Source organism: Perna viridis, chromosome 10 (assembly GCF_037379345.1).
Source record: "Perna viridis isolate PV_CMFRI_1.1 ecotype Kerala chromosome 10, ASM3737934v1, whole genome shotgun sequence".
NCBI classification, from domain to species: Eukaryota; Metazoa; Mollusca; class Bivalvia; order Mytilida; family Mytilidae; genus Perna; species Perna viridis.
In genome coordinates, this window is record NC_142454.1 from 41,652,823 (window position 1) to 41,680,528 (window position 27,706).

Consider the following 27,706-nt stretch of genomic DNA (forward strand, 5'->3'; position numbering starts at 1 on the left):
AGTCGGTGGCATTATATCTACTAAAATTGCAGAAGAGACAGTCTAAGGGCCTGTGGCGCAACGGATAACGCGTCTGACTACGGATCAGAAGATTCCAGGTTCGAATCCTGGCAGGCTCGGACTATTTTTTTGTTTTCAATTTTTGTACACCTCGTAAAACACACTTTGGTATTATTTGCACAAAAAAGGAAAAGAGTTTTGCTTTTTTCCATTAAGATAAAAGATAACCATGAAAGGATCTGGTATAATTCGTTATTAATGAAAGCAAAAAATATGTCCTCCCCGGCGGGGAATCGAACCCCGGTCTCCCGCGTGACAGGCGGGGATACTGACCACTATACTACCGAGGACTTGAAGGATGAAGATAATTTTAAGTACTTAAACTTCAAAGGGCATAAGGGATGCAATGTTTCCCGCCCAATAAATAATTATGCTTAACGTTTTAAGCAGTATTTTTCGTCTTTTTGTAAGAAGACTATAACATTGGAGTGGATATGTCTAAACAACAAAAATAAAAATATAGAGACATGCTAATAGTCGGTGGCATTATATCTACTAAAATTGCAGAAGAGACAGTCTAAGGGCCTGTGGCGCAACGGATAACGCGTCTGACTACGGATCAGAAGATTCCAGGTTCGAATCCTGGCAGGCTCGGACTATTTTTTTGTTTTCAATTTTTGTACACCTCGTAAAACACACTTTGGTATTATTTGCACAAAAAAGGAAAAGAGTTTTGCTTTTTTCCATTAAGATAAAAGATAACCATGAAAGGATCTGGTATAATTCGTTATTAATGAAAGCAAAAAATATGTCCTCCCCGGCGGGGAATCGAACCCCGGTCTCCCGCGTGACAGGCGGGGATACTGACCACTATACTACCGAGGACTTGAAGGATGAAGATAATTTTAAGTACTTAAACTTCAAAGGGCATAAGGGATGCAATGTTTCCCGCCCAATAAATAATTATGCTTAACGTTTTAAGCAGTATTTTTCGTCTTTTTGTAAGAAGACTATAACATTGGAGTGGATATGTCTAAACAACAAAAATAAAAATATAGAGACATGCTAATAGTCGGTGGCATTATATCTACTAAAATTGCAGAAGAGACAGTCTAAGGGCCTGTGGCGCAACGGATAACGCGTCTGACTACGGATCAGAAGATTCCAGGTTCGAATCCTGGCAGGCTCGGACTATTTTTTTGTTTTCAATTTTTGTACACCTCGTAAAACACACTTTGGTATTATTTGCACAAAAAAGGAAAAGAGTTTTGCTTTTTTCCATTAAGATAAAAGATAACCATGAAAGGATCTGGTATAATTCGTTATTAATGAAAGCAAAAAATATGTCCTCCCCGGCGGGGAATCGAACCCCGGTCTCCCGCGTGACAGGCGGGGATACTGACCACTATACTACCGAGGACTTGAAGGATGAAGATAATTTTAAGTACTTAAACTTCAAAGGGCATAAGGGATGCAATGTTTCCCGCCCAATAAATAATTATGCTTAACGTTTTAAGCAGTATTTTTCGTCTTTTTGTAAGAAGACTATAACATTGGAGTGGATATGTCTAAACAACAAAAATAAAAATATAGAGACATGCTAATAGTCGGTGGCATTATATCTACTAAAATTGCAGAAGAGACAGTCTAAGGGCCTGTGGCGCAACGGATAACGCGTCTGACTACGGATCAGAAGATTCCAGGTTCGAATCCTGGCAGGCTCGGACTATTTTTTTGTTTTCAATTTTTGTACACCTCGTAAAACACACTTTGGTATTATTTGCACAAAAAAGGAAAAGAGTTTTGCTTTTTTCCATTAAGATAAAAGATAACCATGAAAGGATCTGGTATAATTCGTTATTAATGAAAGCAAAAAATATGTCCTCCCCGGCGGGGAATCGAACCCCGGTCTCCCGCGTGACAGGCGGGGATACTGACCACTATACTACCGAGGACTTGAAGGATGAAGATAATTTTAAGTACTTAAACTTCAAAGGGCATAAGGGATGCAATGTTTCCCGCCCAATAAATAATTATGCTTAACGTTTTAAGCAGTATTTTTCGTCTTTTTGTAAGAAGACTATAACATTGGAGTGGATATGTCTAAACAACAAAAATAAAAATATAGAGACATGCTAATAGTCGGTGGCATTATATCTACTAAAATTGCAGAAGAGACAGTCTAAGGGCCTGTGGCGCAACGGATAACGCGTCTGACTACGGATCAGAAGATTCCAGGTTCGAATCCTGGCAGGCTCGGACTATTTTTTTGTTTTCAATTTTTGTACACCTCGTAAAACACACTTTGGTATTATTTGCACAAAAAAGGAAAAGAGTTTTGCTTTTTTCCATTAAGATAAAAGATAACCATGAAAGGATCTGGTATAATTCGTTATTAATGAAAGCAAAAAATATGTCCTCCCCGGCGGGGAATCGAACCCCGGTCTCCCGCGTGACAGGCGGGGATACTGACCACTATACTACCGAGGACTTGAAGGATGAAGATAATTTTAAGTACTTAAACTTCAAAGGGCATAAGGGATGCAATGTTTCCCGCCCAATAAATAATTATGCTTAACGTTTTAAGCAGTATTTTTCGTCTTTTTGTAAGAAGACTATAACATTGGAGTGGATATGTCTAAACAACAAAAATAAAAATATAGAGACATGCTAATAGTCGGTGGCATTATATCTACTAAAATTGCAGAAGAGACAGTCTAAGGGCCTGTGGCGCAACGGATAACGCGTCTGACTACGGATCAGAAGATTCCAGGTTCGAATCCTGGCAGGCTCGGACTATTTTTTTGTTTTCAATTTTTGTACACCTCGTAAAACACACTTTGGTATTATTTGCACAAAAAAGGAAAAGAGTTTTGCTTTTTTCCATTAAGATAAAAGATAACCATGAAAGGATCTGGTATAATTCGTTATTAATGAAAGCAAAAAATATGTCCTCCCCGGCGGGGAATCGAACCCCGGTCTCCCGCGTGACAGGCGGGGATACTGACCACTATACTACCGAGGACTTGAAGGATGAAGATAATTTTAAGTACTTAAACTTCAAAGGGCATAAGGGATGCAATGTTTCCCGCCCAATAAATAATTATGCTTAACGTTTTAAGCAGTATTTTTCGTCTTTTTGTAAGAAGACTATAACATTGGAGTGGATATGTCTAAACAACAAAAATAAAAATATAGAGACATGCTAATAGTCGGTGGCATTATATCTACTAAAATTGCAGAAGAGACAGTCTAAGGGCCTGTGGCGCAACGGATAACGCGTCTGACTACGGATCAGAAGATTCCAGGTTCGAATCCTGGCAGGCTCGGACTATTTTTTTGTTTTCAATTTTTGTACACCTCGTAAAACACACTTTGGTATTATTTGCACAAAAAAGGAAAAGAGTTTTGCTTTTTTCCATTAAGATAAAAGATAACCATGAAAGGATCTGGTATAATTCGTTATTAATGAAAGCAAAAAATATGTCCTCCCCGGCGGGGAATCGAACCCCGGTCTCCCGCGTGACAGGCGGGGATACTGACCACTATACTACCGAGGACTTGAAGGATGAAGATAATTTTAAGTACTTAAACTTCAAAGGGCATAAGGGATGCAATGTTTCCCGCCCAATAAATAATTATGCTTAACGTTTTAAGCAGTATTTTTCGTCTTTTTGTAAGAAGACTATAACATTGGAGTGGATATGTCTAAACAACAAAAATAAAAATATAGAGACATGCTAATAGTCGGTGGCATTATATCTACTAAAATTGCAGAAGAGACAGTCTAAGGGCCTGTGGCGCAACGGATAACGCGTCTGACTACGGATCAGAAGATTCCAGGTTCGAATCCTGGCAGGCTCGGACTATTTTTTTGTTTTCAATTTTTGTACACCTCGTAAAACACACTTTGGTATTATTTGCACAAAAAAGGAAAAGAGTTTTGCTTTTTTCCATTAAGATAAAAGATAACCATGAAAGGATCTGGTATAATTCGTTATTAATGAAAGCAAAAAATATGTCCTCCCCGGCGGGGAATCGAACCCCGGTCTCCCGCGTGACAGGCGGGGATACTGACCACTATACTACCGAGGACTTGAAGGATGAAGATAATTTTAAGTACTTAAACTTCAAAGGGCATAAGGGATGCAATGTTTCCCGCCCAATAAATAATTATGCTTAACGTTTTAAGCAGTATTTTTCGTCTTTTTGTAAGAAGACTATAACATTGGAGTGGATATGTCTAAACAACAAAAATAAAAATATAGAGACATGCTAATAGTCGGTGGCATTATATCTACTAAAATTGCAGAAGAGACAGTCTAAGGGCCTGTGGCGCAACGGATAACGCGTCTGACTACGGATCAGAAGATTCCAGGTTCGAATCCTGGCAGGCTCGGACTATTTTTTTGTTTTCAATTTTTGTACACCTCGTAAAACACACTTTGGTATTATTTGCACAAAAAAGGAAAAGAGTTTTGCTTTTTTCCATTAAGATAAAAGATAACCATGAAAGGATCTGGTATAATTCGTTATTAATGAAAGCAAAAAATATGTCCTCCCCGGCGGGGAATCGAACCCCGGTCTCCCGCGTGACAGGCGGGGATACTGACCACTATACTACCGAGGACTTGAAGGATGAAGATAATTTTAAGTACTTAAACTTCAAAGGGCATAAGGGATGCAATGTTTCCCGCCCAATAAATAATTATGCTTAACGTTTTAAGCAGTATTTTTCGTCTTTTTGTAAGAAGACTATAACATTGGAGTGGATATGTCTAAACAACAAAAATAAAAATATAGAGACATGCTAATAGTCGGTGGCATTATATCTACTAAAATTGCAGAAGAGACAGTCTAAGGGCCTGTGGCGCAACGGATAACGCGTCTGACTACGGATCAGAAGATTCCAGGTTCGAATCCTGGCAGGCTCGGACTATTTTTTTGTTTTCAATTTTTGTACACCTCGTAAAACACACTTTGGTATTATTTGCACAAAAAAGGAAAAGAGTTTTGCTTTTTTCCATTAAGATAAAAGATAACCATGAAAGGATCTGGTATAATTCGTTATTAATGAAAGCAAAAAATATGTCCTCCCCGGCGGGGAATCGAACCCCGGTCTCCCGCGTGACAGGCGGGGATACTGACCACTATACTACCGAGGACTTGAAGGATGAAGATAATTTTAAGTACTTAAACTTCAAAGGGCATAAGGGATGCAATGTTTCCCGCCCAATAAATAATTATGCTTAACGTTTTAAGCAGTATTTTTCGTCTTTTTGTAAGAAGACTATAACATTGGAGTGGATATGTCTAAACAACAAAAATAAAAATATAGAGACATGCTAATAGTCGGTGGCATTATATCTACTAAAATTGCAGAAGAGACAGTCTAAGGGCCTGTGGCGCAACGGATAACGCGTCTGACTACGGATCAGAAGATTCCAGGTTCGAATCCTGGCAGGCTCGGACTATTTTTTTGTTTTCAATTTTTGTACACCTCGTAAAACACACTTTGGTATTATTTGCACAAAAAAGGAAAAGAGTTTTGCTTTTTTCCATTAAGATAAAAGATAACCATGAAAGGATCTGGTATAATTCGTTATTAATGAAAGCAAAAAATATGTCCTCCCCGGCGGGGAATCGAACCCCGGTCTCCCGCGTGACAGGCGGGGATACTGACCACTATACTACCGAGGACTTGAAGGATGAAGATAATTTTAAGTACTTAAACTTCAAAGGGCATAAGGGATGCAATGTTTCCCGCCCAATAAATAATTATGCTTAACGTTTTAAGCAGTATTTTTCGTCTTTTTGTAAGAAGACTATAACATTGGAGTGGATATGTCTAAACAACAAAAATAAAAATATAGAGACATGCTAATAGTCGGTGGCATTATATCTACTAAAATTGCAGAAGAGACAGTCTAAGGGCCTGTGGCGCAACGGATAACGCGTCTGACTACGGATCAGAAGATTCCAGGTTCGAATCCTGGCAGGCTCGGACTATTTTTTTGTTTTCAATTTTTGTACACCTCGTAAAACACACTTTGGTATTATTTGCACAAAAAAGGAAAAGAGTTTTGCTTTTTTCCATTAAGATAAAAGATAACCATGAAAGGATCTGGTATAATTCGTTATTAATGAAAGCAAAAAATATGTCCTCCCCGGCGGGGAATCGAACCCCGGTCTCCCGCGTGACAGGCGGGGATACTGACCACTATACTACCGAGGACTTGAAGGATGAAGATAATTTTAAGTACTTAAACTTCAAAGGGCATAAGGGATGCAATGTTTCCCGCCCAATAAATAATTATGCTTAACGTTTTAAGCAGTATTTTTCGTCTTTTTGTAAGAAGACTATAACATTGGAGTGGATATGTCTAAACAACAAAAATAAAAATATAGAGACATGCTAATAGTCGGTGGCATTATATCTACTAAAATTGCAGAAGAGACAGTCTAAGGGCCTGTGGCGCAACGGATAACGCGTCTGACTACGGATCAGAAGATTCCAGGTTCGAATCCTGGCAGGCTCGGACTATTTTTTTGTTTTCAATTTTTGTACACCTCGTAAAACACACTTTGGTATTATTTGCACAAAAAAGGAAAAGAGTTTTGCTTTTTTCCATTAAGATAAAAGATAACCATGAAAGGATCTGGTATAATTCGTTATTAATGAAAGCAAAAAATATGTCCTCCCCGGCGGGGAATCGAACCCCGGTCTCCCGCGTGACAGGCGGGGATACTGACCACTATACTACCGAGGACTTGAAGGATGAAGATAATTTTAAGTACTTAAACTTCAAAGGGCATAAGGGATGCAATGTTTCCCGCCCAATAAATAATTATGCTTAACGTTTTAAGCAGTATTTTTCGTCTTTTTGTAAGAAGACTATAACATTGGAGTGGATATGTCTAAACAACAAAAATAAAAATATAGAGACATGCTAATAGTCGGTGGCATTATATCTACTAAAATTGCAGAAGAGACAGTCTAAGGGCCTGTGGCGCAACGGATAACGCGTCTGACTACGGATCAGAAGATTCCAGGTTCGAATCCTGGCAGGCTCGGACTATTTTTTTGTTTTCAATTTTTGTACACCTCGTAAAACACACTTTGGTATTATTTGCACAAAAAAGGAAAAGAGTTTTGCTTTTTTCCATTAAGATAAAAGATAACCATGAAAGGATCTGGTATAATTCGTTATTAATGAAAGCAAAAAATATGTCCTCCCCGGCGGGGAATCGAACCCCGGTCTCCCGCGTGACAGGCGGGGATACTGACCACTATACTACCGAAGATAATTTTAAGTACTTAAACTTCAAAGGGCATAAGGGATGCAATGTTTCCCGCCCAATAAATAATTATGCTTAACGTTTTAAGCAGTATTTTTCGTCTTTTTGTAAGAAGACTATAACATTGGAGTGGATATGTCTAAACAACAAAAATAAAAATATAGAGACATGCTAATAGTCGGTGGCATTATATCTACTAAAATTGCAGAAGAGACAGTCTAAGGGCCTGTGGCGCAACGGATAACGCGTCTGACTACGGATCAGAAGATTCCAGGTTCGAATCCTGGCAGGCTCGGACTATTTTTTTGTTTTCAATTTTTGTACACCTCGTAAAACACACTTTGGTATTATTTGCACAAAAAAGGAAAAGAGTTTTGCTTTTTTCCATTAAGATAAAAGATAACCATGAAAGGATCTGGTATAATTCGTTATTAATGAAAGCAAAAAATATGTCCTCCCCGGCGGGGAATCGAACCCCGGTCTCCCGCGTGACAGGCGGGGATACTTTTTTTTTTTTTTATCTTTATTGAATAAAACAATACTAAATAACAATGCAAATCAGAATGTCTATAAAATCAGAATATTACACAATTTAAGAATATACAATTTATCACAGTTTGAATAACAACACATCTTCTTCTAATAGCACAATGGGATTGTCTCTCAAGAACTTTTTATGAAAGACTGAAAGTCTGTTTGTAGATTTACAATACATATAAAAATAACAAATGTAATGTCTCAGTGTGTATTTGAAATATTGAATTAGGTTAATACTTCGTGTACCATTTTTGAACATTTGTCTTTGTTTCATTATACACAGTCTTCCAATAGACAGCAAAAAATTAACAAAGTGAACATTTACACCCTTTACACTGGTTGATACACCCAACAAAAATAACGTCATATAAGTATGTTCCTGTATTAAGTTCACCTCTGATTGTACAAATAGTGTCTCTAAAATATCAAATACGAAATCATGAAAGTTAACAAGTATGTCACATGTTATAAATATATGAAATAAAGTTTCCTCTTCACAGTCACAGTTTTGACACACATTGCTGTCTATTATTCCTATTTTACATAGTTTAACATTAGTAAAAATCTTATTGTGACATAACTTGAAATCTAGATCAATACATTCAGATGGTTTCCAGAAACTATGTATCTGTTTCCAAACAAAACAGAAATCACTTTCATGAATATCACATTGTTCACACCAAAATTCATAACATTTAGGTTTAATAAAACACTTTTGTAACAGTAACGTATAAAATCTTTTTGTTTTACACAACGACATGTCACATACTTTATTGTTAAACTGAACATAGAATTGAGACAGTTCATCATTTTTCACATTACATTTTGTCAAAACAACTTCTTTCCACTCGACAGGAATGTGATTCAATAATAACATATACAATTTTCTGACAATGTTAAAAGTAACATCTATTTCTTTTTCTCTCATCATATCAAAAATTGCATGAACTGGCAAAAATCCAGGTATAGCTTCATATGAAATATCTTTAATTTGAACAATACCAGCTTTTATAAAATATTCCCATTCTTTACCAGACACAAACTTAGAACTATTATAAAACAGTGGTTGATTATAAACATCAGAGTCTCCTATATTAAAAGTTATATCTTTTCTAATACACTGCCATGCTTCCAACATTTCTCTGTACACATGCGGTAAACATAATAAATCCTTTTTGTTTAAAAACAAAAATAGAACAGACCTCGAAAGATTCATACAATGCACTCTTCTCAAAAAATAGCTAAAGGTACTTTTCCAAATACAATTGCAATCAGGATTTAAAAATCTCCCTAAAAATTTTAATCTAAATGATAACATTTTTAAATATATATCTTGAAAATTCAAGCCACCATCTTGTTTCATACCAGTAATAGTTGCATATTGTACTAAATGAGATTTAGAATCCCACAAAAAATCAATACATATTTGTTTCAAATCTGTCAACACATTTTCAGGTATTGGAGAAACAGCTAATAAATACCAAATTCTAGATACCAATAAAGAAGAAATTACAACATTCCTTCCAGATAAAGTCAAACGTCTTTGTTTCCACATATTAACAATACATCTTATTTTTCTTATCTTATCCTTCCAATTCATATCATTACATACATCAATATCTACACCAACATAAACACCAAGAACTTGAATACATTTTTCACAAACTCTTAATCCAAGTACAGTCTTATCATCATCAGTCAAATTTCCTTTTCCAATACATAAAATTTCAGACTTACTTCTGTTAATCTTAGAACCTGATGCCCTACTATATAAATCAAATACATCAAAAGTATATTTAATAGATTTTTTATCACTCAAACATAATGTAGTATCATCTGCATGTTGAAACAAAACTGCAGTTTCATTACTATAAGGTATACGTATACCATTAATATTACAGTCTTTCTTTATTGTCATTGACAGTGGTTCTGCTGATAAAACATACAGTAAAGCACTAATAGGGCATCCTTGCCTAATACCATTTCTAACTTTAAAATATTTTGTTAAAAAACCATTACACTTGACAGTACTTTGAATATCAGTATAAAAAATCCTAATCCAATTAATAAATTTACATCCAAAACCAAAACCTTCTAATACTCTAATGAGATAATCATGACTCACTCTGTCAAAAGCTTTCTCTTGATCAAATTTTAAAATATACCCTTCTACATCATCATTATCAACCATATTTATTACATCACGTACACTGGCTATTGTATCTGCAATATCTCTACCAGGTATACAACATGACTGGCTATTTGATATTATTTTACAAAGTACTGACTTAAATCTATTTGACATGACACGTGCTAATATCTTATAATCAACTTGTAACAATGAAATCGGCCTATAATTCTTCAAATCCCTTCTATCACCTCTCTTCTTATAAATAAGAGAAAGTACACCATTTCTCATTGACCTTGATAACGTGTTACGATTTTCTATTGCCTTAAACACCTTCAGTAAAATATCCTTTAAAACATGATAAAATTTACAATAAAACTCAACTGTTAGTCCATCAGATCCTGGACTCTTATTTTTGGACATTTTATGTAATGCAACAAAGATCTCTTCTGCAGTAATATCATTATCACATATTTCTTGATCATGATCATCAACTTTTACATCTATATTTTGCAAAAAATCATCCATAGCATTTTTGTCTGTTTCCACACATGAATACAACTTATCATAAAACTTATACTGTAAGTTTAACAAACCTTCAGTATCAGACACAACAGTTTTACCATCATAGTCAGTAAGTTCTTTAATACAGTTACTTTCTTGCTTGTACTTTTCTAAATTCAAAAAATACCTTGTACATTTATCGTTTTCTGTAGCCCAAAAAGCTTTTGATCTCAAAATAGCACCTTTACATTTTTCTTCTTCTAATAAACTTAATTCTAACTTTAAGTTTTCATATCTTTCTACATCTATAATTTCTCCTTCAGCAATCCTCATACATAACCTTTGAATCTTATTTTGTAAACAATAATATTCAGCATTTTTCTCTTTTGCAATTCTCTTACTAAAAACTTGAGAGAATTTCTTAATTCTATATTTTAAATTATCCCACCAAATCAATACATCATCATCAAAAAGAGTACATTTCTTATTGTCCTCAATCATATTCGTAATATTTAATACATATTCTTCATTATCTAATAAAGTATTATTCAAAATCCATATACCTGGACCTCTTTCTACATTATCAAAAACAACTCTCATTTCTACAAAAGAATGATCACTTAATGTGGTATCTTTGTAATTTACATATTGTACAAAACTTGACAAATTTCTAGAAATTAAAAAATAATCCAACCTTGATTGTTGTAAATAGGATTCACTAACACGTTTCCATGAAAAAGTTCGAACACCAGGATTTCTAGCTCTCCATATATCATATAGATTGTTATCAGTCATAAAATTACACAATGACTTAAAACTCATATCATCTCTATGAATTGATTTACCAGACCTATCAAGGTTTGACAAAGTTGTATTCCAATCACCAGATAGTATTATATTATCATATGAATTCATATAATGACAAAGAAAAGAAAACAGTTCACATTTTTCCTTAATAGAATTATAAGCATATACATTCAGTATGTTGTAAATACATCCTTCATGTTGAAGTTGAACATGTAAAAATCTACCTTCTTCATCCTTAAAAATTTCTTTTACATTGTTTTTAAATTTTTTATTTACAAGTATAGCAACACCTTGTCTTTTAGTCTTACTATTAGAGTATAAGACACATCCATCATACATCCTATCAATATTCAACATAAAATCATCATCCCAGAAAGTTTCTTGCAGTAACAAAAAATCAATCTTACTATTATCTATAATGGCTACATACTTCTTAAATTTATCACAATCTCTCAAACCATTACAATTGTTACTTACAAAAAGCACCATTGCAAAAGTAAAAATCAGATAAAATAAATTAAACATCTCCATTATTAACATTCTTTTGGTTGAGTTTGTCTTTCTGAACACTATTGATATTAGGATAAAATTTCATCCTGTTCCTTCTTTTTTTCCCTTCAGGTGGACCTAAGTCCACAGTACTTGTACCACTGCTCTGGGAACAAGACAAATTATCTTTTGCATCATTTGCGACATCAACTCCAGTGTTACAATCACTGGAGGAGATGTCAGTTTCCATATCATCACTATCAAAACTATTTTCTTTAATGTCATTTTGTGTTACAATATGCTTGTTAATAATCACAATTTCATCATCAGAGTCACATGCTCTCGAAATCTCATTTCTCTGTCTTTTCTGTCCTTTAGTCTTTTCTATCATTGATTCATCTTCTACCAAATCTCCAGTGCATTGTTTATCAACACTTTTGTTACCTTCGGTCCCGAAGACCTTATCCCGGTTATCTGAGGCCCCGAAGACCACATTTTTATCATTCATGCTCTTTTTGAGCTTTCCATCATTTGCATTGGCCCCGAAGACCTTAGTTCTCTCTTCTGTAGTCCCGAAGACCACATCCCCTTTCTTGGCAGTGGTCCCGAAGACCATATCATCATTTTCTACAGTGGCCCCGAAGACCACATTTTTATCATTCATGCTCTTTTTGAGCTTTCCATCATTTGCATTGGCCCCGAAGACCTTAGTTCTCTCTTCTGTAGTCCCGGAGACCACATCCCCTTTCTTGGCAGTGGTCCCGAAGACCATATCATCATTTTCTACAGTGGCCCCGAAGACCACATCTGTTGTCTCATTACGTATATTTACCGAAACTTCACCTTCAAGAGACTGCTTGTCATCACACTTATTATCTCGCTTGTTTTCTATCTGAACTGAGTCACCTCCATTTTCGTCCTCGTCAGAGTATGTACCTTCCAAATCCTCCCTATCGCCATTCTCACGTGATATTTGATCACTGTCATGACTTTCTTCTTCCTTCTCTTTACCCCTAAATTCTCTACCTCTACCAGTATATCCCTTTCTACATGCACATCGCGCAGTTACTATTCCACATTCTCTGCACTTACATCTGCATTCTTCTTTAGATTGGTCACAAGTAAAACAAGGACATTCACAAATTTCTTTGTTACAATATTGGCATTTTGTTTCCTTGCACTCACAATGTCTCAATCTTTTTTTGCACCTCTGGCACGGTGGAATTTTACATTCATTTTCTTTATGTCCATGTTTATCACAATTATAGCAAACTAATTGTAGACATTGTCTATATTTATGGCCAGGAGATCCACAATAGTTGCATAATTGCCTCTGGTGATCATGTTTAACACGGAAACTTCGTGTTCCTAATCCAGTATCAAATTTTATTGACCATGGAAGAGAAATTAGGCCAGGCGGAAACTGTACTCTCACATATCTTGTTCCATCAGCAACCTCAGTTCCTGGATGAACATGCCTAAATACCTGGGACAGAGGCTTACAATTCTTTTCTCTCAATACGTCAAGAATAAGCTCATCACTAAGATGAGCAGGCAAATGAATGAATGAAACTATAACTGAATTATCAAACAAAAATAGGCAATCATAGTTTTTACTTTCAATATTAACACCCCTGGTTAATTTGTCAGCATTTTGTTCACTATCCATCGTAATACAGTACGAATCCTCCATATCATCAGGGACAACTGCTAACACAGTGTTTACTCCACAAACATCCTCCACTGCTTTAATTATTTTTGATGGAGTCTCAGATGTTTTCCCAATTTTAACAATCTTAACGGTACACTCTTTTTTATATTCCCTTTTTGAACTCGTGTACTTTCGGGTTCTTTCACCTTTTCTACCACCATCATACCCTTTCGCACCAATATTGCGATTTCCAGAACTTTCCGGTGCTTTGTTCTCCATAACTAAATTTGGTGATTGGTTGTATCAGTAAAACCGAATCAAACGCACCTTTCCTCCCCCCTCTTTCCTGCAGTGAAATGCAGGAAAAGGGGAAATAAACGAACAAAATAGACAAGTGGTCTTATCACTTTAAGTCAAATAAACAATGCTCTACAAAACGAAATGTATCTGAACACAGAAATAAAGCTGAACTCACCAAAACGGCACATTCAACCGGAGCGGCAATATGTAAACACCATCCTATGATATGTCCAATAACCGATCCCCCTGGATCAGAAGATTCCAGGTTCGAATCCTGGCAGGCTCGGACTATTTTTTTGTTTTCAATTTTTGTACACCTCGTAAAACACACTTTGGTATTATTTGCACAAAAAAGGAAAAGAGTTTTGCTTTTTTCCATTAAGATAAAAGATAACCATGAAAGGATCTGGTATAATTCGTTATTAATGAAAGCAAAAAATATGTCCTCCCCGGCGGGGAATCGAACCCCGGTCTCCCGCGTGACAGGCGGGGATACTGACCACTATACTACCGAGGACTTGAAGGATGAAGATAATTTTAAGTACTTAAACTTCAAAGGGCATAAGGGATGCAATGTTTCCCGCCCAATAAATAATTATGCTTAACGTTTTAAGCAGTATTTTTCGTCTTTTTGTAAGAAGACTATAACATTGGAGTGGATATGTCTAAACAACAAAAATAAAAATATAGAGACATGCTAATAGTCGGTGGCATTATATCTACTAAAATTGCAGAAGAGACAGTCTAAGGGCCTGTGGCGCAACGGATAACGCGTCTGACTACGGATCAGAAGATTCCAGGTTCGAATCCTGGCAGGCTCGGACTATTTTTTTGTTTTCAATTTTTGTACACCTCGTAAAACACACTTTGGTATTATTTGCACAAAAAAGGAAAAGAGTTTTGCTTTTTTCCATTAAGATAAAAGATAACCATGAAAGGATCTGGTATAATTCGTTATTAATGAAAGCAAAAAATATGTCCTCCCCGGCGGGGAATCGAACCCCGGTCTCCCGCGTGACAGGCGGGGATACTGACCACTATACTACCGAGGACTTGAAGGATGAAGATAATTTTAAGTACTTAAACTTCAAAGGGCATAAGGGATGCAATGTTTCCCGCCCAATAAATAATTATGCTTAACGTTTTAAGCAGTATTTTTCGTCTTTTTGTAAGAAGACTATAACATTGGAGTGGATATGTCTAAACAACAAAAATAAAAATATAGAGACATGCTAATAGTCGGTGGCATTATATCTACTAAAATTGCAGAAGAGACAGTCTAAGGGCCTGTGGCGCAACGGATAACGCGTCTGACTACGGATCAGAAGATTCCAGGTTCGAATCCTGGCAGGCTCGGACTATTTTTTTGTTTTCAATTTTTGTACACCTCGTAAAACACACTTTGGTATTATTTGCACAAAAAAGGAAAAGAGTTTTGCTTTTTTCCATTAAGATAAAAGATAACCATGAAAGGATCTGGTATAATTCGTTATTAATGAAAGCAAAAAATATGTCCTCCCCGGCGGGGAATCGAACCCCGGTCTCCCGCGTGACAGGCGGGGATACTGACCACTATACTACCGAGGACTTGAAGGATGAAGATAATTTTAAGTACTTAAACTTCAAAGGGCATAAGGGATGCAATGTTTCCCGCCCAATAAATAATTATGCTTAACGTTTTAAGCAGTATTTTTCGTCTTTTTGTAAGAAGACTATAACATTGGAGTGGATATGTCTAAACAACAAAAATAAAAATATAGAGACATGCTAATAGTCGGTGGCATTATATCTACTAAAATTGCAGAAGAGACAGTCTAAGGGCCTGTGGCGCAACGGATAACGCGTCTGACTACGGATCAGAAGATTCCAGGTTCGAATCCTGGCAGGCTCGGACTATTTTTTTGTTTTCAATTTTTGTACACCTCGTAAAACACACTTTGGTATTATTTGCACAAAAAAGGAAAAGAGTTTTGCTTTTTTCCATTAAGATAAAAGATAACCATGAAAGGATCTGGTATAATTCGTTATTAATGAAAGCAAAAAATATGTCCTCCCCGGCGGGGAATCGAACCCCGGTCTCCCGCGTGACAGGCGGGGATACTGACCACTATACTACCGAGGACTTGAAGGATGAAGATAATTTTAAGTACTTAAACTTCAAAGGGCATAAGGGATGCAATGTTTCCCGCCCAATAAATAATTATGCTTAACGTTTTAAGCAGTATTTTTCGTCTTTTTGTAAGAAGACTATAACATTGGAGTGGATATGTCTAAACAACAAAAATAAAAATATAGAGACATGCTAATAGTCGGTGGCATTATATCTACTAAAATTGCAGAAGAGACAGTCTAAGGGCCTGTGGCGCAACGGATAACGCGTCTGACTACGGATCAGAAGATTCCAGGTTCGAATCCTGGCAGGCTCGGACTATTTTTTTGTTTTCAATTTTTGTACACCTCGTAAAACACACTTTGGTATTATTTGCACAAAAAAGGAAAAGAGTTTTGCTTTTTTCCATTAAGATAAAAGATAACCATGAAAGGATCTGGTATAATTCGTTATTAATGAAAGCAAAAAATATGTCCTCCCCGGCGGGGAATCGAACCCCGGTCTCCCGCGTGACAGGCGGGGATACTGACCACTATACTACCGAGGACTTGAAGGATGAAGATAATTTTAAGTACTTAAACTTCAAAGGGCATAAGGGATGCAATGTTTCCCGCCCAATAAATAATTATGCTTAACGTTTTAAGCAGTATTTTTCGTCTTTTTGTAAGAAGACTATAACATTGGAGTGGATATGTCTAAACAACAAAAATAAAAATATAGAGACATGCTAATAGTCGGTGGCATTATATCTACTAAAATTGCAGAAGAGACAGTCTAAGGGCCTGTGGCGCAACGGATAACGCGTCTGACTACGGATCAGAAGATTCCAGGTTCGAATCCTGGCAGGCTCGGACTATTTTTTTGTTTTCAATTTTTGTACACCTCGTAAAACACACTTTGGTATTATTTGCACAAAAAAGGAAAAGAGTTTTGCTTTTTTCCATTAAGATAAAAGATAACCATGAAAGGATCTGGTATAATTCGTTATTAATGAAAGCAAAAAATATGTCCTCCCCGGCGGGGAATCGAACCCCGGTCTCCCGCGTGACAGGCGGGGATACTGACCACTATACTACCGAAGATAATTTTAAGTACTTAAACTTCAAAGGGCATAAGGGATGCAATGTTTCCCGCCCAATAAATAATTATGCTTAACGTTTTAAGCAGTATTTTTCGTCTTTTTGTAAGAAGACTATAACATTGGAGTGGATATGTCTAAACAACAAAAATAAAAATATAGAGACATGCTAATAGTCGGTGGCATTATATCTACTAAAATTGCAGAAGAGACAGTCTAAGGGCCTGTGGCGCAACGGATAACGCGTCTGACTACGGATCAGAAGATTCCAGGTTCGAATCCTGGCAGGCTCGGACTATTTTTTTGTTTTCAATTTTTGTACACCTCGTAAAACACACTTTGGTATTATTTGCACAAAAAAGGAAAAGAGTTTTGCTTTTTTCCATTAAGATAAAAGATAACCATGAAAGGATCTGGTATAATTCGTTATTAATGAAAGCAAAAAATATGTCCTCCCCGGCGGGGAATCGAACCCCGGTCTCCCGCGTGACAGGCGGGGATACTGACCACTATACTACCGAGGACTTGAAGGATGAAGATAATTTTAAGTACTTAAACTTCAAAGGGCATAAGGGATGCAATGTTTCCCGCCCAATAAATAATTATGCTTAACGTTTTAAGCAGTATTTTTCGTCTTTTTGTAAGAAGACTATAACATTGGAGTGGATATGTCTAAACAACAAAAATAAAAATATAGAGACATGCTAATAGTCGGTGGCATTATATCTACTAAAATTGCAGAAGAGACAGTCTAAGGGCCTGTGGCGCAACGGATAACGCGTCTGACTACGGATCAGAAGATTCCAGGTTCGAATCCTGGCAGGCTCGGACTATTTTTTTGTTTTCAATTTTTGTACACCTCGTAAAACACACTTTGGTATTATTTGCACAAAAAAGGAAAAGAGTTTTGCTTTTTTCCATTAAGATAAAAGATAACCATGAAAGGATCTGGTATAATTCGTTATTAATGAAAGCAAAAAATATGTCCTCCCCGGCGGGGAATCGAACCCCGGTCTCCCGCGTGACAGGCGGGGATACTGACCACTATACTACCGAGGACTTGAAGGATGAAGATAATTTTAAGTACTTAAACTTCAAAGGGCATAAGGGATGCAATGTTTCCCGCCCAATAAATAATTATGCTTAACGTTTTAAGCAGTATTTTTCGTCTTTTTGTAAGAAGACTATAACATTGGAGTGGATATGTCTAAACAACAAAAATAAAAATATAGAGACATGCTAATAGTCGGTGGCATTATATCTACTAAAATTGCAGAAGAGACAGTCTAAGGGCCTGTGGCGCAACGGATAACGCGTCTGACTACGGATCAGAAGATTCCAGGTTCGAATCCTGGCAGGCTCGGACTATTTTTTTGTTTTCAATTTTTGTACACCTCGTAAAACACACTTTGGTATTATTTGCACAAAAAAGGAAAAGAGTTTTGCTTTTTTCCATTAAGATAAAAGATAACCATGAAAGGATCTGGTATAATTCGTTATTAATGAAAGCAAAAAATATGTCCTCCCCGGCGGGGAATCGAACCCCGGTCTCCCGCGTGACAGGCGGGGATACTGACCACTATACTACCGAGGACTTGAAGGATGAAGATAATTTTAAGTACTTAAACTTCAAAGGGCATAAGGGATGCAATGTTTCCCGCCCAATAAATAATTATGCTTAACGTTTTAAGCAGTATTTTTCGTCTTTTTGTAAGAAGACTATAACATTGGAGTGGATATGTCTAAACAACAAAAATAAAAATATAGAGACATGCTAATAGTCGGTGGCATTATATCTACTAAAATTGCAGAAGAGACAGTCTAAGGGCCTGTGGCGCAACGGATAACGCGTCTGACTACGGATCAGAAGATTCCAGGTTCGAATCCTGGCAGGCTCGGACTATTTTTTTGTTTTCAATTTTTGTACACCTCGTAAAACACACTTTGGTATTATTTGCACAAAAAAGGAAAAGAGTTTTGCTTTTTTCCATTAAGATAAAAGATAACCATGAAAGGATCTGGTATAATTCGTTATTAATGAAAGCAAAAAATATGTCCTCCCCGGCGGGGAATCGAACCCCGGTCTCCCGCGTGACAGGCGGGGATACTGACCACTATACTACCGAGGACTTGAAGGATGAAGATAATTTTAAGTACTTAAACTTCAAAGGGCATAAGGGATGCAATGTTTCCCGCCCAATAAATAATTATGCTTAACGTTTTAAGCAGTATTTTTCGTCTTTTTGTAAGAAGACTATAACATTGGAGTGGATATGTCTAAACAACAAAAATAAAAATATAGAGACATGCTAATAGTCGGTGGCATTATATCTACTAAAATTGCAGAAGAGACAGTCTAAGGGCCTGTGGCGCAACGGATAACGCGTCTGACTACGGATCAGAAGATTCCAGGTTCGAATCCTGGCAGGCTCGGACTATTTTTTTGTTTTCAATTTTTGTACACCTCGTAAAACACACTTTGGTATTATTTGCACAAAAAAGGAAAAGAGTTTTGCTTTTTTCCATTAAGATAAAAGATAACCATGAAAGGATCTGGTATAATTCGTTATTAATGAAAGCAAAAAATATGTCCTCCCCGGCGGGGAATCGAACCCCGGTCTCCCGCGTGACAGGCGGGGATACTGACCACTATACTACCGAGGACTTGAAGGATGAAGATAATTTTAAGTACTTAAACTTCAAAGGGCATAAGGGATGCAATGTTTCCCGCCCAATAAATAATTATGCTTAACGTTTTAAGCAGTATTTTTCGTCTTTTTGTAAGAAGACTATAACATTGGAGTGGATATGTCTAAACAACAAAAATAAAAATATAGAGACATGCTAATAGTCGGTGGCATTATATCTACTAAAATTGCAGAAGAGACAGTCTAAGGGCCTGTGGCGCAACGGATAACGCGTCTGACTACGGATCAGAAGATTCCAGGTTCGAATCCTGGCAGGCTCGGACTATTTTTTTGTTTTCAATTTTTGTACACCTCGTAAAACACACTTTGGTATTATTTGCACAAAAAAGGAAAAGAGTTTTGCTTTTTTCCATTAAGATAAAAGATAACCATGAAAGGATCTGGTATAATTCGTTATTAATGAAAGCAAAAAATATGTCCTCCCCGGCGGGGAATCGAACCCCGGTCTCCCGCGTGACAGGCGGGGATACTGACCACTATACTACCGAGGACTTGAAGGATGAAGATAATTTTAAGTACTTAAACTTCAAAGGGCATAAGGGATGCAATGTTTCCCGCCCAATAAATAATTATGCTTAACGTTTTAAGCAGTATTTTTCGTCTTTTTGTAAGAAGACTATAACATTGGAGTGGATATGTCTAAACAACAAAAATAAAAATATAGAGACATGCTAATAGTCGGTGGCATTATATCTACTAAAATTGCAGAAGAGACAGTCTAAGGGCCTGTGGCGCAACGGATAACGCGTCTGACTACGGATCAGAAGATTCCAGGTTCGAATCCTGGCAGGCTCGGACTATTTTTTTGTTTTCAATTTTTGTACACCTCGTAAAACACACTTTGGTATTATTTGCACAAAAAAGGAAAAGAGTTTTGCTTTTTTCCATTAAGATAAAAGATAACCATGAAAGGATCTGGTATAATTCGTTATTAATGAAAGCAAAAAATATGTCCTCCCCGGCGGGGAATCGAACCCCGGTCTCCCGCGTGACAGGCGGGGATACTGACCACTATACTACCGAGGACTTGAAGGATGAAGATAATTTTAAGTACTTAAACTTCAAAGGGCATAAGGGATGCAATGTTTCCCGCCCAATAAATAATTATGCTTAACGTTTTAAGCAGTATTTTTCGTCTTTTTGTAAGAAGACTATAACATTGGAGTGGATATGTCTAAACAACAAAAATAAAAATATAGAGACATGCTAATAGTCGGTGGCATTATATCTACTAAAATTGCAGAAGAGACAGTCTAAGGGCCTGTGGCGCAACGGATAACGCGTCTGACTACGGATCAGAAGATTCCAGGTTCGAATCCTGGCAGGCTCGGACTATTTTTTTGTTTTCAATTTTTGTACACCTCGTAAAACACACTTTGGTATTATTTGCACAAAAAAGGAAAAGAGTTTTGCTTTTTTCCATTAAGATAAAAGATAACCATGAAAGGATCTGGTATAATTCGTTATTAATGAAAGCAAAAAATATGTCCTCCCCGGCGGGGAATCGAACCCCGGTCTCCCGCGTGACAGGCGGGGATACTGACCACTATACTACCGAGGACTTGAAGGATGAAGATAATTTTAAGTACTTAAACTTCAAAGGGCATAAGGGATGCAATGTTTCCCGCCCAATAAATAATTATGCTTAACGTTTTAAGCAGTATTTTTCGTCTTTTTGTAAGAAGACTATAACATTGGAGTGGATATGTCTAAACAACAAAAATAAAAATATAGAGACATGCTAATAGTCGGTGGCATTATATCTACTAAAATTGCAGAAGAGACAGTCTAAGGGCCTGTGGCGCAACGGATAACGCGTCTGACTACGGATCAGAAGATTCCAGGTTCGAATCCTGGCAGGCTCGGACTATTTTTTTGTTTTCAATTTTTGTACACCTCGTAAAACACACTTTGGTATTATTTGCACAAAAAAGGAAAAGAGTTTTGCTTTTTTCCATTAAGATAAAAGATAACCATGAAAGGATCTGGTATAATTCGTTATTAATGAAAGCAAAAAATATGTCCTCCCCGGCGGGGAATCGAACCCCGGTCTCCCGCGTGACAGGCGGGGATACTGACCACTATACTACCGAGGACTTGAAGGATGAAGATAATTTTAAGTACTTAAACTTCAAAGGGCATAAGGGATGCAATGTTTCCCGCCCAATAAATAATTATGCTTAACGTTTTAAGCAGTATTTTTCGTCTTTTTGTAAGAAGACTATAACATTGGAGTGGATATGTCTAAACAACAAAAATAAAAATATAGAGACATGCTAATAGTCGGTGGCATTATATCTACTAAAATTGCAGAAGAGACAGTCTAAGGGCCTGTGGCGCAACGGATAACGCGTCTGACTACGGATCAGAAGATTCCAGGTTCGAATCCTGGCAGGCTCGGACTATTTTTTTGTTTTCAATTTTTGTACACCTCGTAAAACACACTTTGGTATTATTTGCACAAAAAAGGAAAAGAGTTTTGCTTTTTTCCATTAAGATAAAAGATAACCATGAAAGGATCTGGTATAATTCGTTATTAATGAAAGCAAAAAATATGTCCTCCCCGGCGGGGAATCGAACCCCGGTCTCCCGCGTGACAGGCGGGGATACTGACCACTATACTACCGAGGACTTGAAGGATGAAGATAATTTTAAGTACTTAAACTTCAAAGGGCATAAGGGATGCAATGTTTCCCGCCCAATAAATAATTATGCTTAACGTTTTAAGCAGTATTTTTCGTCTTTTTGTAAGAAGACTATAACATTGGAGTGGATATGTCTAAACAACAAAAATAAAAATATAGAGACATGCTAATAGTCGGTGGCATTATATCTACTAAAATTGCAGAAGAGACAGTCTAAGGGCCTGTGGCGCAACGGATAACGCGTCTGACTACGGATCAGAAGATTCCAGGTTCGAATCCTGGCAGGCTCGGACTATTTTTTTGTTTTCAATTTTTGTACACCTCGTAAAACACACTTTGGTATTATTTGCACAAAAAAGGAAAAGAGTTTTGCTTTTTTCCATTAAGATAAAAGATAACCATGAAAGGATCTGGTATAATTCGTTATTAATGAAAGCAAAAAATATGTCCTCCCCGGCGGGGAATCGAACCCCGGTCTCCCGCGTGACAGGCGGGGATACTGACCACTATACTACCGAGGACTTGAAGGATGAAGATAATTTTAAGTACTTAAACTTCAAAGGGCATAAGGGATGCAATGTTTCCCGCCCAATAAATAATTATGCTTAACGTTTTAAGCAGTATTTTTCGTCTTTTTGTAAGAAGACTATAACATTGGAGTGGATATGTCTAAACAACAAAAATAAAAATATAGAGACATGCTAATAGTCGGTGGCATTATATCTACTAAAATTGCAGAAGAGACAGTCTAAGGGCCTGTGGCGCAACGGATAACGCGTCTGACTACGGATCAGAAGATTCCAGGTTCGAATCCTGGCAGGCTCGGACTATTTTTTTGTTTTCAATTTTTGTACACCTCGTAAAACACACTTTGGTATTATTTGCACAAAAAAGGAAAAGAGTTTTGCTTTTTTCCATTAAGATAAAAGATAACCATGAAAGGATCTGGTATAATTCGTTATTAATGAAAGCAAAAAATATGTCCTCCCCGGCGGGGAATCGAACCCCGGTCTCCCGCGTGACAGGCGGGGATACTGACCACTATACTACCGAGGACTTGAAGGATGAAGATAATTTTAAGTACTTAAACTTCAAAGGGCATAAGGGATGCAATGTTTCCCGCCCAATAAATAATTATGCTTAACGTTTTAAGCAGTATTTTTCGTCTTTTTGTAAGAAGACTATAACATTGGAGTGGATATGTCTAAACAACAAAAATAAAAATATAGAGACATGCTAATAATCCTGGCAGGCTCGGACTATTTTTTGTTTTCAATTTTTGTACACCTCGTAAAACACTCTTTTGAAATTGAAAAGCGGTGTACATGAACAGGGGTTTTAACATCCTATGTCGTGGTCCTTTCGAAGTACGAGGAGATACATGTATACATGTTTATCCTCTGGACCAGGAGGTGTGTTCGCATTAATATTTTCAAGCTGCCCGAGTTTTTCTTTCTTGAGTTATTTGCAATAAATGGAAGAAACAATGTGATCATTTATAATGAATCTGAGATTTTAGAGAAGTTTTTTTTTCAGAGCTTTTTTTCCAGCTGTGTAAAATAAATTGTCCTTCAGCTCTTTAATAGGTTCATGGTGCATACGAACTAAGTCAAATACTTTATATATGCTTCACAATGAGAACTAACATTACTGTTCTTATACTTAGCTTTATAGTGCACACGATTTCATTGTCTATATTTTCTCCTTGTAGCATGTTCGTAAGTGGCTTACCAGGTGGTCTAACAGTTATCACTTTCGTAAGTATATACTTTTTCTACGTTACTAGCATAAATATCTAAAAATGTGGCGTATATATCACTAATGTCATCATGACAGGAGTTAAATAAATCATTCCAGTTAGTTTCAAGTATTTCTTGTACAAAGTCTCTAAAATAGTTTGCACTTTCAAATATTTTTTATTGTTCTCTTGTTACAAAATTGTTTTGTACTTTGAAGTTAATCTCAGCACAAACAGGCGAATGTGTATTACAGAAAGGGACCATAACATCAATACTTTTATTTTCTGTTAAAAGATAAATCAATACATTTGAAGAAGTAAGTACATGTTAATAAGTAAGTAATTTTAATTTAAAGTCGTCTTTAGGAATACATGTAACAAATACATAAGCTCCCATGAGATTTTATACCGACGAAGAAGTTCTCTACAAAGTTTAAAAAAATTAACCTGTGTAAAAGATTTTCAAAATGTGCACTATAATCCACTGATGATACCATATCAACATTAAAATCTCCTGTTATATACAATGACATATTCATATCACGAGTTCGTGACACAAAATCATAAAAATAGTCCCACAATTCAGCACGTGAAGTAGGGGGGTCTATAAAAAAAAAATAGTGTGCATTTGAGGAAGAAATTTTTAACCATAATAATTCAAGTTTTTTTTTCATAATATAAACTATTCTTTAAAACATACTGCAATCTTGTCACTGGCACGAGTATGGATATCCGTGTACCTCGAATATAGGACATATTTTCAGAACATTTTATCTAATTCTGTGGATACTAAAACTTGAAATAAAATGCGTTTTGAAAATTGCAAAGCCATCCGATTGCATTGATGCAAGAGCACGAGCAGTTATCATATTGTAATGTGCTATAATTTGAAAAAAAAATCAATATTAAACATCAACTTCCGGCAGAGGATAAAATCAATCTTATCTTTCTAGACATGGGCATGCAAACTTTAAAATAAACTCGACAAAACATTCAAGTCTTTGGGTAATTTCAATGCACTCTCAGAGAGCAGTGTGATTTAAAATTGTAATAGAGAACCATGAGTGAATACTACGTACTAATAAATCTAGACAAGTGGCAGATCCAGGATTTTTTAAGGAGGGGGCATAATTACACTTTGTTCACGTCCATGTTTATGTTGGGCATAGTAATAAACAAAAAAATAATATGAGAATCAGCATGAAAAGAAACCAGATTATGGCATGTTTAATGAATGAATATGATAAGCTGCCATATTAAATGCAATATTTAGCAGATTATAATAGTTTTTTTGCTGAAAAAAGGGAGAGGCGTACGCCTATTACGCCCTCACATTGACACGCCCCTGCTAGCCACTTTTACTTGTGTCAAGGAACTACTTTACTGCGGTTAGTATATGCAAAGTTTGGTATAGGCAGTCAATCTAGAAAGTGTCTTGTCTCATCTGTGAGATTGATATTTTAAATCGGTCGATCAAATTGTGATATGTCGATTGTAAAACTACTGCAGTGATGATATTAACAAAGGCTGAACATTGATTGAGAAGTTTATTGTACAATATCCACGCTCTACAGAGAAAATCTAAGTACAGATCACAGGCTCCACAGTAACGGATCAACTGTAAAATGTTTACTCCATAGGCTCCATATTTCCACTTCGAAAGGGGAAGTTTACTATTGGGAAGTCAAAATCATAACGTTTATCATAAAGTTACGATTTCAAATGTCACGTATTATATACGTGTATGTTCAAAAAAGGGTATAGGCCTGAGACAGATGAAGGTGTACTAGTTGCCTCTTTAATTTTAAGTGGATTTAGATAGATGGAACTACTTTACTGCGGTTAGTATATGCAAAGTTTGGTATAGGCAGTCAATCTAGAAAGTGTCTTGTCTCATCTGTGAGATTGATATTTTAAATCGGTCGATCAAATTGTGATATGTCGATTGTAAAACTACTGCAGTGATGATATTAACAAAGGCTGAACATTGATTGAGAAGTTTATTGTACAATATCCACGCTCTACAGAGAAAATCTAAGTACAGATCACAGGCTCCACAGTAACGGATCAACTGTAAAATGTTTACTCCATAGGCTCCATATTTCCACTTCGAAAGGGGAAGTTTACTATTGGGAAGTCAAAATCATAACGTTTATCATAAAGTTACGATTTCAAATGTCACGTATTATATACGTGTATGTTCAAAAAAGGGTATAGGCCTGAGACAGATGAAGGTGTACTAGTTGCCTCTTTAATTTTAAGTGGATTTAGATAGATGAGATGTAGGTCATCCTTGAAACTAGTATTATTCAGAAATAATACATCTTTATTTAACGGAAACTGTATTTGAAGGACTAGGCTACTCGCTTCTCTTTTTTCTGTAGGAGCCCTTGTAAAATGCTGGCTTCATAGGAATGTAGGAATAGATTGGGCAAGAGTGGCGCGCAAGTCGCTCCAATAGGTATCACCATGGTCTGCCGGAATACATGTAATTCATCTGTTTTAAGACACACATTATTGTTATATATACATATATATCTTTATTTCAAATAACTTTGCTAAAGTAGCTAAATCATGACGATATCCTTTTGTAAATTTAAGTTTTTCCGGAATTTTTTGTATTTGAATCAGCAAATTTGGTTTATCTCCCTTTGAATAATGAATTGACAGTTTATATCACACTGATTATAGTTTTCATGCATTCAGATCGTCCAGTGTGTCCGTTCGAATATGTAAAAGAGACAACAACCACACTGGGATCAAAATGTCAGTAGGTTTTCACTCGATATCAGTGAGGTCAATAATTTTTTATACATGAAAATTTCATCTTCTATTCATTAATTCCCGTATCAATATAAACAGTTTTGGTGGTTATTAAGTGAAAGTTTTTTGTGAGGATCAGGCAAAATGGAAAAAAATCAGAAACATGACTGTCGAAATCCCATCTCTATACTTGAAAAGGCCAATTTTTGATCTCTGCCTCACTGGATTTGCTCAGAAATATTTTAATAGAATGATAGAAAAATGTTTTTGACAGTGGTATTATGTCCTCAAAGTTTTCATTTTCAGTGTTTTTCAGTGAAATTATTACCCAATTTACCAAAGTGATATGGGCAATCTTGTCCTTTGTTCTTGATTATGATGGTGCAAATAGTCAAATTAAACCTTCAAAATGGTGTTCTTTTTTTCATACCATGTTTTATCAGCTGCCTGATTCTTACAAAGGCTGTCACTGAAAAGCAAAAGAAATTGTCAGATGAATTCAAGTCAACAATATTTTGATAATAGAAACCTTTTCGTCAAACAAACACAACTCTTGCTACACGTTCTACACCACAGTAACATCCGCATGTCAGGGGTGGGGCCAGAAGTTTTGCAAAAGTGAGGGAGGGTTCAAAGTGTTTTAGAGATAAGACTGTCTTGGCTACTGTTTGCTCATTTTTGCCCAAATTTTGAAGGAAATTAAAGAAACGAAATTTGCCAACAAAAAAGGGGGTCCCATCCCTGGAGCCCCCCCTCATTTGTCTATTCATGTCTCCCCATTAAGGTTTATTGCACTTTGTTTTTTCCCCAGGTATAAGGAGTACATGTACATGTGTCATTCCTCTATGGTTTCTTTCAGATATTTCTGAATCAATGGGTCAAAATCCGACACGCGAAAATTGCTCATTTTTGAAAATCATTTTCCTTTCTCTATCTTAATAATTTCTGA

General features: G+C 36.3%; 64 non-coding genes across 64 annotated transcripts; 32 read left to right on the top strand and 32 right to left on the bottom strand.

The window, feature by feature from the left end:
- Positions 1-46: 46 nt before the first annotated feature.
- Trnar-acg (transfer RNA arginine (anticodon ACG)) lies at positions 47-119 on the top strand. The gene has a single exon. It is a non-coding gene; the product is annotated as a tRNA-Arg (tRNA).
- Positions 120-278: 159 nt separating this feature from the next.
- Trnad-guc (transfer RNA aspartic acid (anticodon GUC)) lies at positions 279-350 on the bottom strand. Its single transcript has one exon. It is a non-coding gene; the product is annotated as a tRNA-Asp (tRNA).
- Positions 351-581: 231 nt separating this feature from the next.
- On the top strand, positions 582-654 carry Trnar-acg (transfer RNA arginine (anticodon ACG)). The gene has a single exon. It is a non-coding gene; the product is annotated as a tRNA-Arg (tRNA).
- Positions 655-813: 159 nt separating this feature from the next.
- Trnad-guc (transfer RNA aspartic acid (anticodon GUC)) lies at positions 814-885 on the bottom strand. The gene has a single exon. It is a non-coding gene; the product is annotated as a tRNA-Asp (tRNA).
- A 231-nt stretch (positions 886-1,116) lies between these two features.
- Positions 1,117-1,189, top strand: Trnar-acg (transfer RNA arginine (anticodon ACG)). The gene has a single exon. It is a non-coding gene; the product is annotated as a tRNA-Arg (tRNA).
- A 159-nt stretch (positions 1,190-1,348) lies between these two features.
- Trnad-guc (transfer RNA aspartic acid (anticodon GUC)) lies at positions 1,349-1,420 on the bottom strand. Its single transcript has one exon. It is a non-coding gene; the product is annotated as a tRNA-Asp (tRNA).
- A 231-nt stretch (positions 1,421-1,651) lies between these two features.
- Positions 1,652-1,724, top strand: Trnar-acg (transfer RNA arginine (anticodon ACG)). The gene has a single exon. It is a non-coding gene; the product is annotated as a tRNA-Arg (tRNA).
- A 159-nt stretch (positions 1,725-1,883) lies between these two features.
- Trnad-guc (transfer RNA aspartic acid (anticodon GUC)) lies at positions 1,884-1,955 on the bottom strand. Its single transcript has one exon. It is a non-coding gene; the product is annotated as a tRNA-Asp (tRNA).
- A 231-nt stretch (positions 1,956-2,186) lies between these two features.
- Trnar-acg (transfer RNA arginine (anticodon ACG)) lies at positions 2,187-2,259 on the top strand. Its single transcript has one exon. It is a non-coding gene; the product is annotated as a tRNA-Arg (tRNA).
- Positions 2,260-2,418: 159 nt separating this feature from the next.
- Trnad-guc (transfer RNA aspartic acid (anticodon GUC)) lies at positions 2,419-2,490 on the bottom strand. The gene has a single exon. It is a non-coding gene; the product is annotated as a tRNA-Asp (tRNA).
- Positions 2,491-2,721: 231 nt separating this feature from the next.
- Positions 2,722-2,794, top strand: Trnar-acg (transfer RNA arginine (anticodon ACG)). Its single transcript has one exon. It is a non-coding gene; the product is annotated as a tRNA-Arg (tRNA).
- Positions 2,795-2,953: 159 nt separating this feature from the next.
- Trnad-guc (transfer RNA aspartic acid (anticodon GUC)) lies at positions 2,954-3,025 on the bottom strand. The gene has a single exon. It is a non-coding gene; the product is annotated as a tRNA-Asp (tRNA).
- Positions 3,026-3,256: 231 nt separating this feature from the next.
- On the top strand, positions 3,257-3,329 carry Trnar-acg (transfer RNA arginine (anticodon ACG)). Its single transcript has one exon. It is a non-coding gene; the product is annotated as a tRNA-Arg (tRNA).
- A 159-nt stretch (positions 3,330-3,488) lies between these two features.
- On the bottom strand, positions 3,489-3,560 carry Trnad-guc (transfer RNA aspartic acid (anticodon GUC)). The gene has a single exon. It is a non-coding gene; the product is annotated as a tRNA-Asp (tRNA).
- A 231-nt stretch (positions 3,561-3,791) lies between these two features.
- Trnar-acg (transfer RNA arginine (anticodon ACG)) lies at positions 3,792-3,864 on the top strand. Its single transcript has one exon. It is a non-coding gene; the product is annotated as a tRNA-Arg (tRNA).
- Positions 3,865-4,023: 159 nt separating this feature from the next.
- Positions 4,024-4,095, bottom strand: Trnad-guc (transfer RNA aspartic acid (anticodon GUC)). Its single transcript has one exon. It is a non-coding gene; the product is annotated as a tRNA-Asp (tRNA).
- Positions 4,096-4,326: 231 nt separating this feature from the next.
- Positions 4,327-4,399, top strand: Trnar-acg (transfer RNA arginine (anticodon ACG)). The gene has a single exon. It is a non-coding gene; the product is annotated as a tRNA-Arg (tRNA).
- A 159-nt stretch (positions 4,400-4,558) lies between these two features.
- Trnad-guc (transfer RNA aspartic acid (anticodon GUC)) lies at positions 4,559-4,630 on the bottom strand. Its single transcript has one exon. It is a non-coding gene; the product is annotated as a tRNA-Asp (tRNA).
- Positions 4,631-4,861: 231 nt separating this feature from the next.
- Trnar-acg (transfer RNA arginine (anticodon ACG)) lies at positions 4,862-4,934 on the top strand. Its single transcript has one exon. It is a non-coding gene; the product is annotated as a tRNA-Arg (tRNA).
- A 159-nt stretch (positions 4,935-5,093) lies between these two features.
- On the bottom strand, positions 5,094-5,165 carry Trnad-guc (transfer RNA aspartic acid (anticodon GUC)). Its single transcript has one exon. It is a non-coding gene; the product is annotated as a tRNA-Asp (tRNA).
- A 231-nt stretch (positions 5,166-5,396) lies between these two features.
- On the top strand, positions 5,397-5,469 carry Trnar-acg (transfer RNA arginine (anticodon ACG)). Its single transcript has one exon. It is a non-coding gene; the product is annotated as a tRNA-Arg (tRNA).
- Positions 5,470-5,628: 159 nt separating this feature from the next.
- Trnad-guc (transfer RNA aspartic acid (anticodon GUC)) lies at positions 5,629-5,700 on the bottom strand. Its single transcript has one exon. It is a non-coding gene; the product is annotated as a tRNA-Asp (tRNA).
- Positions 5,701-5,931: 231 nt separating this feature from the next.
- Positions 5,932-6,004, top strand: Trnar-acg (transfer RNA arginine (anticodon ACG)). Its single transcript has one exon. It is a non-coding gene; the product is annotated as a tRNA-Arg (tRNA).
- A 159-nt stretch (positions 6,005-6,163) lies between these two features.
- Trnad-guc (transfer RNA aspartic acid (anticodon GUC)) lies at positions 6,164-6,235 on the bottom strand. The gene has a single exon. It is a non-coding gene; the product is annotated as a tRNA-Asp (tRNA).
- Positions 6,236-6,466: 231 nt separating this feature from the next.
- On the top strand, positions 6,467-6,539 carry Trnar-acg (transfer RNA arginine (anticodon ACG)). The gene has a single exon. It is a non-coding gene; the product is annotated as a tRNA-Arg (tRNA).
- Positions 6,540-6,698: 159 nt separating this feature from the next.
- Positions 6,699-6,770, bottom strand: Trnad-guc (transfer RNA aspartic acid (anticodon GUC)). The gene has a single exon. It is a non-coding gene; the product is annotated as a tRNA-Asp (tRNA).
- A 231-nt stretch (positions 6,771-7,001) lies between these two features.
- Trnar-acg (transfer RNA arginine (anticodon ACG)) lies at positions 7,002-7,074 on the top strand. The gene has a single exon. It is a non-coding gene; the product is annotated as a tRNA-Arg (tRNA).
- Positions 7,075-7,233: 159 nt separating this feature from the next.
- Positions 7,234-7,305, bottom strand: Trnad-guc (transfer RNA aspartic acid (anticodon GUC)). The gene has a single exon. It is a non-coding gene; the product is annotated as a tRNA-Asp (tRNA).
- A 216-nt stretch (positions 7,306-7,521) lies between these two features.
- Positions 7,522-7,594, top strand: Trnar-acg (transfer RNA arginine (anticodon ACG)). The gene has a single exon. It is a non-coding gene; the product is annotated as a tRNA-Arg (tRNA).
- Positions 7,595-14,160: 6,566 nt separating this feature from the next.
- Trnad-guc (transfer RNA aspartic acid (anticodon GUC)) lies at positions 14,161-14,232 on the bottom strand. Its single transcript has one exon. It is a non-coding gene; the product is annotated as a tRNA-Asp (tRNA).
- A 231-nt stretch (positions 14,233-14,463) lies between these two features.
- Trnar-acg (transfer RNA arginine (anticodon ACG)) lies at positions 14,464-14,536 on the top strand. Its single transcript has one exon. It is a non-coding gene; the product is annotated as a tRNA-Arg (tRNA).
- A 159-nt stretch (positions 14,537-14,695) lies between these two features.
- Positions 14,696-14,767, bottom strand: Trnad-guc (transfer RNA aspartic acid (anticodon GUC)). Its single transcript has one exon. It is a non-coding gene; the product is annotated as a tRNA-Asp (tRNA).
- A 231-nt stretch (positions 14,768-14,998) lies between these two features.
- On the top strand, positions 14,999-15,071 carry Trnar-acg (transfer RNA arginine (anticodon ACG)). The gene has a single exon. It is a non-coding gene; the product is annotated as a tRNA-Arg (tRNA).
- Positions 15,072-15,230: 159 nt separating this feature from the next.
- Trnad-guc (transfer RNA aspartic acid (anticodon GUC)) lies at positions 15,231-15,302 on the bottom strand. Its single transcript has one exon. It is a non-coding gene; the product is annotated as a tRNA-Asp (tRNA).
- A 231-nt stretch (positions 15,303-15,533) lies between these two features.
- Trnar-acg (transfer RNA arginine (anticodon ACG)) lies at positions 15,534-15,606 on the top strand. The gene has a single exon. It is a non-coding gene; the product is annotated as a tRNA-Arg (tRNA).
- Positions 15,607-15,765: 159 nt separating this feature from the next.
- Positions 15,766-15,837, bottom strand: Trnad-guc (transfer RNA aspartic acid (anticodon GUC)). The gene has a single exon. It is a non-coding gene; the product is annotated as a tRNA-Asp (tRNA).
- A 231-nt stretch (positions 15,838-16,068) lies between these two features.
- On the top strand, positions 16,069-16,141 carry Trnar-acg (transfer RNA arginine (anticodon ACG)). The gene has a single exon. It is a non-coding gene; the product is annotated as a tRNA-Arg (tRNA).
- Positions 16,142-16,300: 159 nt separating this feature from the next.
- On the bottom strand, positions 16,301-16,372 carry Trnad-guc (transfer RNA aspartic acid (anticodon GUC)). Its single transcript has one exon. It is a non-coding gene; the product is annotated as a tRNA-Asp (tRNA).
- A 231-nt stretch (positions 16,373-16,603) lies between these two features.
- Positions 16,604-16,676, top strand: Trnar-acg (transfer RNA arginine (anticodon ACG)). Its single transcript has one exon. It is a non-coding gene; the product is annotated as a tRNA-Arg (tRNA).
- A 159-nt stretch (positions 16,677-16,835) lies between these two features.
- Trnad-guc (transfer RNA aspartic acid (anticodon GUC)) lies at positions 16,836-16,907 on the bottom strand. Its single transcript has one exon. It is a non-coding gene; the product is annotated as a tRNA-Asp (tRNA).
- Positions 16,908-17,123: 216 nt separating this feature from the next.
- Trnar-acg (transfer RNA arginine (anticodon ACG)) lies at positions 17,124-17,196 on the top strand. Its single transcript has one exon. It is a non-coding gene; the product is annotated as a tRNA-Arg (tRNA).
- Positions 17,197-17,355: 159 nt separating this feature from the next.
- On the bottom strand, positions 17,356-17,427 carry Trnad-guc (transfer RNA aspartic acid (anticodon GUC)). Its single transcript has one exon. It is a non-coding gene; the product is annotated as a tRNA-Asp (tRNA).
- Positions 17,428-17,658: 231 nt separating this feature from the next.
- Positions 17,659-17,731, top strand: Trnar-acg (transfer RNA arginine (anticodon ACG)). The gene has a single exon. It is a non-coding gene; the product is annotated as a tRNA-Arg (tRNA).
- Positions 17,732-17,890: 159 nt separating this feature from the next.
- Trnad-guc (transfer RNA aspartic acid (anticodon GUC)) lies at positions 17,891-17,962 on the bottom strand. The gene has a single exon. It is a non-coding gene; the product is annotated as a tRNA-Asp (tRNA).
- A 231-nt stretch (positions 17,963-18,193) lies between these two features.
- On the top strand, positions 18,194-18,266 carry Trnar-acg (transfer RNA arginine (anticodon ACG)). Its single transcript has one exon. It is a non-coding gene; the product is annotated as a tRNA-Arg (tRNA).
- Positions 18,267-18,425: 159 nt separating this feature from the next.
- Positions 18,426-18,497, bottom strand: Trnad-guc (transfer RNA aspartic acid (anticodon GUC)). Its single transcript has one exon. It is a non-coding gene; the product is annotated as a tRNA-Asp (tRNA).
- A 231-nt stretch (positions 18,498-18,728) lies between these two features.
- On the top strand, positions 18,729-18,801 carry Trnar-acg (transfer RNA arginine (anticodon ACG)). The gene has a single exon. It is a non-coding gene; the product is annotated as a tRNA-Arg (tRNA).
- A 159-nt stretch (positions 18,802-18,960) lies between these two features.
- Trnad-guc (transfer RNA aspartic acid (anticodon GUC)) lies at positions 18,961-19,032 on the bottom strand. Its single transcript has one exon. It is a non-coding gene; the product is annotated as a tRNA-Asp (tRNA).
- A 231-nt stretch (positions 19,033-19,263) lies between these two features.
- Trnar-acg (transfer RNA arginine (anticodon ACG)) lies at positions 19,264-19,336 on the top strand. The gene has a single exon. It is a non-coding gene; the product is annotated as a tRNA-Arg (tRNA).
- A 159-nt stretch (positions 19,337-19,495) lies between these two features.
- On the bottom strand, positions 19,496-19,567 carry Trnad-guc (transfer RNA aspartic acid (anticodon GUC)). The gene has a single exon. It is a non-coding gene; the product is annotated as a tRNA-Asp (tRNA).
- A 231-nt stretch (positions 19,568-19,798) lies between these two features.
- On the top strand, positions 19,799-19,871 carry Trnar-acg (transfer RNA arginine (anticodon ACG)). The gene has a single exon. It is a non-coding gene; the product is annotated as a tRNA-Arg (tRNA).
- Positions 19,872-20,030: 159 nt separating this feature from the next.
- Positions 20,031-20,102, bottom strand: Trnad-guc (transfer RNA aspartic acid (anticodon GUC)). The gene has a single exon. It is a non-coding gene; the product is annotated as a tRNA-Asp (tRNA).
- Positions 20,103-20,333: 231 nt separating this feature from the next.
- Positions 20,334-20,406, top strand: Trnar-acg (transfer RNA arginine (anticodon ACG)). The gene has a single exon. It is a non-coding gene; the product is annotated as a tRNA-Arg (tRNA).
- Positions 20,407-20,565: 159 nt separating this feature from the next.
- On the bottom strand, positions 20,566-20,637 carry Trnad-guc (transfer RNA aspartic acid (anticodon GUC)). The gene has a single exon. It is a non-coding gene; the product is annotated as a tRNA-Asp (tRNA).
- A 231-nt stretch (positions 20,638-20,868) lies between these two features.
- Positions 20,869-20,941, top strand: Trnar-acg (transfer RNA arginine (anticodon ACG)). Its single transcript has one exon. It is a non-coding gene; the product is annotated as a tRNA-Arg (tRNA).
- A 159-nt stretch (positions 20,942-21,100) lies between these two features.
- On the bottom strand, positions 21,101-21,172 carry Trnad-guc (transfer RNA aspartic acid (anticodon GUC)). Its single transcript has one exon. It is a non-coding gene; the product is annotated as a tRNA-Asp (tRNA).
- A 231-nt stretch (positions 21,173-21,403) lies between these two features.
- On the top strand, positions 21,404-21,476 carry Trnar-acg (transfer RNA arginine (anticodon ACG)). Its single transcript has one exon. It is a non-coding gene; the product is annotated as a tRNA-Arg (tRNA).
- Positions 21,477-21,635: 159 nt separating this feature from the next.
- Positions 21,636-21,707, bottom strand: Trnad-guc (transfer RNA aspartic acid (anticodon GUC)). Its single transcript has one exon. It is a non-coding gene; the product is annotated as a tRNA-Asp (tRNA).
- Positions 21,708-21,938: 231 nt separating this feature from the next.
- Trnar-acg (transfer RNA arginine (anticodon ACG)) lies at positions 21,939-22,011 on the top strand. The gene has a single exon. It is a non-coding gene; the product is annotated as a tRNA-Arg (tRNA).
- Positions 22,012-22,170: 159 nt separating this feature from the next.
- Trnad-guc (transfer RNA aspartic acid (anticodon GUC)) lies at positions 22,171-22,242 on the bottom strand. The gene has a single exon. It is a non-coding gene; the product is annotated as a tRNA-Asp (tRNA).
- A 231-nt stretch (positions 22,243-22,473) lies between these two features.
- Trnar-acg (transfer RNA arginine (anticodon ACG)) lies at positions 22,474-22,546 on the top strand. The gene has a single exon. It is a non-coding gene; the product is annotated as a tRNA-Arg (tRNA).
- A 159-nt stretch (positions 22,547-22,705) lies between these two features.
- Positions 22,706-22,777, bottom strand: Trnad-guc (transfer RNA aspartic acid (anticodon GUC)). The gene has a single exon. It is a non-coding gene; the product is annotated as a tRNA-Asp (tRNA).
- Positions 22,778-23,008: 231 nt separating this feature from the next.
- Positions 23,009-23,081, top strand: Trnar-acg (transfer RNA arginine (anticodon ACG)). The gene has a single exon. It is a non-coding gene; the product is annotated as a tRNA-Arg (tRNA).
- Positions 23,082-23,240: 159 nt separating this feature from the next.
- Trnad-guc (transfer RNA aspartic acid (anticodon GUC)) lies at positions 23,241-23,312 on the bottom strand. The gene has a single exon. It is a non-coding gene; the product is annotated as a tRNA-Asp (tRNA).
- Positions 23,313-27,706: the final 4,394 nt, after the last annotated feature.